Here is a 6,492-nt window from a genome sequence, read left to right on the forward strand (position 1 = left end):
TACTCAAATGGCCTCCACAGTCACCAGATCTCAATCCAATAGAGCATCTTTGGGATGTGGTGGAACGGGAGATTCGCATCATGGATGTGCAGCCGACAAATCTGCGGCAACTGTGTGATGCCATCATGTCAATATGGACCAAAATCTCTGAGGAATGCTTCCAGCACCTTGTTGAATCTATGCCACGAAGAATTGAGGCAGTTCTGAAGGCAAAAGGGGGTCCAACCCGTTACTAGCATGGTGTACCTAATAAAGTGGCCGGTGAGTGTATATATATTCTACTGGAATTATAGCATGCTAAGCACCAATCAAAATACAACACCCCCAATTTATTAATACAGACCCTGCCCCCCCCCCCAACATTTGGTTTACATGATGCAAAGTAATCTATATCCTATAACTAATAAATATATAGCACCCCCTAATGAATATATATATATATATATATATATATATATATATATATATATATATAAATTTATTTTTATATAGCCCTGCTCTCATATATTTAAAGGCCTCGTTATTCACCCCCCAATTAAATTATATACAGCTCCCATATACAGATCCCCTACAGCTTAAATAAAATCTTGCCCCACATATACAGTCCTCTCCCAGCTTAGTAATATACTGTATCCCATATACAGCCCCTGCAGCTTAGTAATATACTGTACCCCATATACAGCCCCTGCAGCTTAGTAATATACTGTACCAGATATACAGCCCCCCAGCTTAGTAATATACTGTATCCTATATACAGCCCCCCCAGCTTAGTAATATACTGTACCCCATATACAGTCCCCAAGCTTAGTAATATACTGTATCCCATATACATCCCCCCAGCTTAGTAATATACTGTATCCCATATACATCCCCCCAGCTTAGTAATATACAGTATCCCATATACATCCCCCCAGCTTAGTAATATAGTGATATACAGGCAGTCCCCGGGTTACACACAAGATGGGGTCCGGAGGTTTGTTCTTAAGTTGAATTTGTATGTAAGTCGAAACTGTATATTTTCGATCCAGACAAAAAAAATGTTGGCCCCAGTGACAATTGGAGTTTAAACATTTTTTGCTGTAATGGGAACAAGGATTATCAATAAAGCTTCATTACAGACACCTTACAGCTGATTATTGCAATCTGGGACTATAGTAAAGCATTCAGAAAGCTTCACCAGAGTTCAGAGGGGTCTGTCTGTAACTATGGGTTGTCTGTAAGTCGGGTGTCCTTAAGTAGGGGACCGCCTGTATAATATATAGCATCCCCCCCCCAGTATAAAATAATTATAGCCCCAAATAATATATATAGCATCCCCCCAGTATAAAATAATTATAGCCCCAAATCCCCAAATAAAATATACAGAACCCCCCCTAGTATAAAATAATTATGGGCCCATATAATATATACAGCACCCCCCCAGTATAAAATAATTATAGCCCCAAATAATATCTATAGCATCCCCCCCAGTATTAAAACAATCATAGCCCCAAATAATATATATAGCATTCCCCCCAGTATAAAATAATTACGGTATAGCCCCAAATAATATATATATATATATATATAGCATCCCCCCCAGTATAAAATAATTATAGCCCCAAATAATATATATATAGCATGCCCCCCAGTATAAAATAATTATAGCCCCAAATAAAATACATAGCATTCCATCATCCCCCCCCCCAGTATAAAATAATTATGGCCCCATATGATATATATAGCATCCCCCCCCCCCAGTATAAAATAATTATGGCCCCATATGATATATATATATATAGCTTCCCCCCCAGTATAAAATAATTTTGGCCCCATATGATATATTTAGCATCCCCCCTTCCCTAGTATAAAATAATTATGGCCCCATATGATATATATAGCACCCCCCCCCTAGTATAAAATAATTATGGCCCCATATGATATCTATAGTGTCCCCCCCCAGTATTAAACGTTTTCTAGCCCTATATAGTACCCCCCCCCCCCCCCCCGGTATAACATGAAACCTCCCCACATTTAATGAAAGTACATTAAAAATAATAAAATACATACTCACCTGCAGGCAGCTGCTCCCTCAGCGCGGCTCCGGTCTTCACACGGCTCTCCTGTGAGTCGCGGCTCCGCACAGTGACACAGGCGCCGTGACGTCATGACGCCTGTGTCACTGCTTAGAACGGAGCGACGCAGCTGCCGAAAAGGTGCTGCGTCGCTCCGCATATAAATCGCGCCTGTGTCTTAAAGAGACAGGCGCGATTTATTTAGCTGGTGGGCGATTCGGGCGTTAACGGACGCCCGAATCGCCCACTTTAGAGCGGCAAATTTCGCCGCCCTTTACAGGGACCCGCATTCTGCCGCCTGAAGCGAGATTTTCATCTCGCCTCATGGCAGATGCGGCCCTGCTTGTACCTCACTATTTATGCAGGAGACATCTGCATTCACACATCCAGCTCTGCTACACACACAGAGAGAGCTCTGTCACATGACCTTCTCCCCTGTGAGCAGGGGGCAGTAGGCCCTCCCATCCCATGAAACCATCTCATAAACATCAGATAAACAAATATACGGACTTACGATCCAGGGCTTATCAACAGAGGGTGAGGAAGCAGCCATTGCAGCAATGAGGTCATCTAAGGGGGATAGCAAAGAAACTACTGAACCAAGTAACAAAGATAATAGGCAAAGTTGTTTTACATCCCAAGAGCTATTGATTTGTAAAGCTGAGCTCTGATTGGTTTCCATGGCCAACTAGAACACTCTTACTTCTGATAAATCTTATCCTATGTTATCCTTATTTCAACTGTATGACCTTTCTGTAATGCCTCATTCATCTTTCAGAGCTGCAAACCCACGTAGAACGGCTGTGCGAAACACAGCAATGCCCTTGGTTGGTAAAGAATATGGGCACTACAGTCTACAGATACTGGACAATCATTTAAGTTCCTATGACAATATCATTTATATGTCCCCCTAAGAATACCTACTTCATCTATTCCTGTTATAGGAAATATACCATCAAAATCCATCTTGATCAAACAAGGACACTTACTCAGACAGCATAGCTGTGAAGCTACAATACAGAGGGGCTCTCATTATGCCCCTGGAGCCCCATTTTAAAGTTGATTTTAGAAGGAGGGAGGCCATGGGTAACACATATAAGAAGATTAACAAAGTCACAGTGCCTGGATCTATAAGTAAGTGTCCCTGGTTTATCATGATGAATTTTGATGGTAGATTTTCTTTAAAGAAACCTAACACAGGGAAATGTAATATATTGCTACATCTGATACATAGGGGCTCATTTACTAAGGGTCGTGCTGCTCACTTTCGGACTTTGCACCATTTTTCGGGGTTTGCACAACTTGGACAGGTATTTACCAGGGGTCTGCGCCGGGACTGTGTTGCACGTGATCGGGTTTTTGGTGCAGCTGCGCTGGGTTCCATGCCACACAAATTGGGGGCCGTGCCATTGAACGATCCGACTGATTAGGACTGAGCGCAGGATTTAACTTTTGAATTGGGTCGCAAGCCCTAGCAATTACATGCACCACTAAAAAGATGGTGAACTCTGTCGAACCTGAGCGGAGAAGCGACACATGGAGGATATCGGGCGCACAATCTTAGTGAATTGTGGCACAGTGCATTATCATCAAACAATGCAGTTAAGGCGAACTCCAGCGGCCACATATGTAAATGGGCCCCATAAAGTTGAGTCTTGGTAGTACACATGAGTACTAGCTTTAAATAGAGTTTACCTTTAATGTATGAATTGCCAGCTTTATCATTTTCATAGATTGCTGCTTGATGTATATATTCTAGGTGACAGGTGTCTGTATATTATACCTAGGTCATGTATTGCTGACCTTTATTTTTGTGCTGCTCAGCCTTTTTTGGCCAGTGCAATAGATCAAACCAGTGGCACGTCCCAAGTGTCCCATAAAATGCATAAAAGCTATGTAAATTGTGCCCTGCGAGATGTAACATTTCATTGTCTTTTTAGTCCGAATGTTGCTGTGTCTTCCATGGGAATCTGCTGCTGTTCCGTCTTAAGCCTCAGAACAACTATGTTCTTCTCCCCTGAATTAAGCAGACAAATGCATTTGGTGCCGGATATGTTCCTATCCCTTCTCTGGCCTTAATAGATTTATTGGAGGTCACAGAAAAGAGCTGTTGTCAGCCGTGCTGTATTCTCTGTAACAGGGAAGGAGGATTCCTGCTGCGTGAAATCTGCTATGTGTCAAATAAATTTCTTTTTTATGTATTATGGAGGGAAAACAGGCTACACAGATAAAAAAGCAAATCCATCTGCCATAACTTCACTGTCGTCAATAGGATTAGGTGCCCAAAACAAGGACTCGGTTTAATAACGGTACAGCATTATGTCTAATAGCCTGATATGCAATATATGACAATTTCATGACAATATATACAAGGGGTTCACTAATTTATTACTGCATTTAGTGGGGGCTAGGTCCATCTATTCATCCAGGTGATGTGATCTCTTCGCAACCTGGTAAAAAAATTACATGGCCTCTATCTTTCGTATGATTCAAGTGCCTGGACTGTACAACACAGACTCTCCATGCGTGGACGAATCCTATGGAAGCTATTGATGATTATAAGTTACATACTGTAGTAAAAATGATGGAGTGTAGGCTCCTGTGTGTACACTGATCATTTCTTAGAATTTTCTAGGAGATTATAGTGAAAAAGGCTTATCATAATGTCCTCCCAGCAGGCAGAGATAGTACAGTCCATAGCTGCTCATGTGATGCTCTTCTGATGCATCATGGTTAACATAGAATACAACACAGAACAGTCATTAGGCTAAATTCTTGGGCAGTAAGTGTCTGTTACTATTCACTTTTTAATGTACTCTGTGATCAGATAAGGGAACAAAACTCTGGCCAAGAATTTTTTTAATGCAATTCTTACCCAAAAGTATCTATTTAAAGCATATTTCCAGTCTTTTAATGCTTGTAAGTATACTCTCCAGCCACCTCTATTGCAGTTTCAAGGGGGACTTGGCAATACTTAGAAGCCAGAAGTAATTGTCCGCATGACCGCATCAGGCTTCATGTTCCACATAAGAACTCACTGTTCTTTCTTCGGTAATAAGGTGGAATTTTCCTTAAAATAATGACTCATTGGCCATTGCTAGACCTTGTTTTTCTCTTTGTCTGTTTATGTTCTTCACATATGTTGTTTCTGGCAAAGTCAGAAGAACCCTTTAAGCTGTCCTCTGGCACCTTATAACAGATTGGTAGGAATCATTAAAATGATGCCCGACACTTGCTATATCTACCCACTGCTGTTCTGTGCAAAAAACTTTAGAAAATAATAGCAACACACAAAAAGTTACAGGAAAAGCAGAAAAAAAAGAGCAGGGACATACATTTAACTCTTTCAGCTTAGTATTTAGTTTTGGTATATTGACATGATTTATCAGAGCGAATCCTCTATAAAGTAATGGAAAGCTTGGCTTGATAAAACCAAGTTTATAGAAGACCTGTCACCAGAATTATACCCCTCATACCAGTAATACCTGTTTGTAAAGGGTAAGGAGTCCTCCCCATATCACCTAAAATGATCTGGCATTGAGGTACTGTACCTAAATTACAGTTGTTTTTCTGATATATAAACGAGTCAACTTCTGAATAGAAGAGTCATGTTTTCTCCAGGCTGCCAATGAACCACGCCTCCTTCTTTTGATTGACAGCTCAGTGTCTCTTCATATCTCAGCTTCAGCAGACAGGAAGTCATCTCCCTGCCCATTTCCTCTTCTTACCATTATGTAGCCCCTCTCACTGCATGGTGAATTTAGCAGTGAACACTGTGTGAGAAACGGCAGATCTTCTCACCATTTCATTAAGCTCATGACGGGCGGAGCCAAGCAATGGTGGGAGGAGCCAACATAGACAAAGGCAATTAAAGTTTGCGGAACAATTTTACTGGTAGGAGGAGGCAGATTTGAGCTGTGACACCTACACTGTACTTTTCAACAAAGTAACAGTGCAGGGGTAAGTAAGCTTTATTTTTCCTAGTGATGGCAGGTTCCCTTAAATTCATGAGCTGTTCAGAAATCTAATAGGATCTGAATACTAGTTTGCACCCATCAGTATTTAGGGACTCACAACCTATTATTCCAGGACCAGAAGCTACTGGAAACACCCACTGCTATATAATTGATAATCTATCATTTAAATGGATCATTTTACAAGAAAAAATATTTTAAATATGCGCCAAATAAGTGGCACAAAACCTTATAAATCCTGAAAATCAAGGTTATTGCTGACATCACAGACCACAAGCTACTGTCAAATAGACTTTCTATCCCCTCTTCCTCTCTTCTTTAGCTACAATTGATATTCAAAAGGGCAGAGTCCTCTGACCTTAGAGCAGATGTTGGCAAAATTAATTGAACAATTTGGATTTTAACCTTATAACCATTGATGTCACTTCCATTCATCAGATGTTTGCAGCTCACTCCCATTCAAG

Source organism: Engystomops pustulosus, chromosome 9, assembly GCF_040894005.1.
Source record: "Engystomops pustulosus chromosome 9, aEngPut4.maternal, whole genome shotgun sequence".
In the NCBI taxonomy this organism is placed as follows: domain Eukaryota; kingdom Metazoa; phylum Chordata; class Amphibia; order Anura; family Leptodactylidae; genus Engystomops; species Engystomops pustulosus.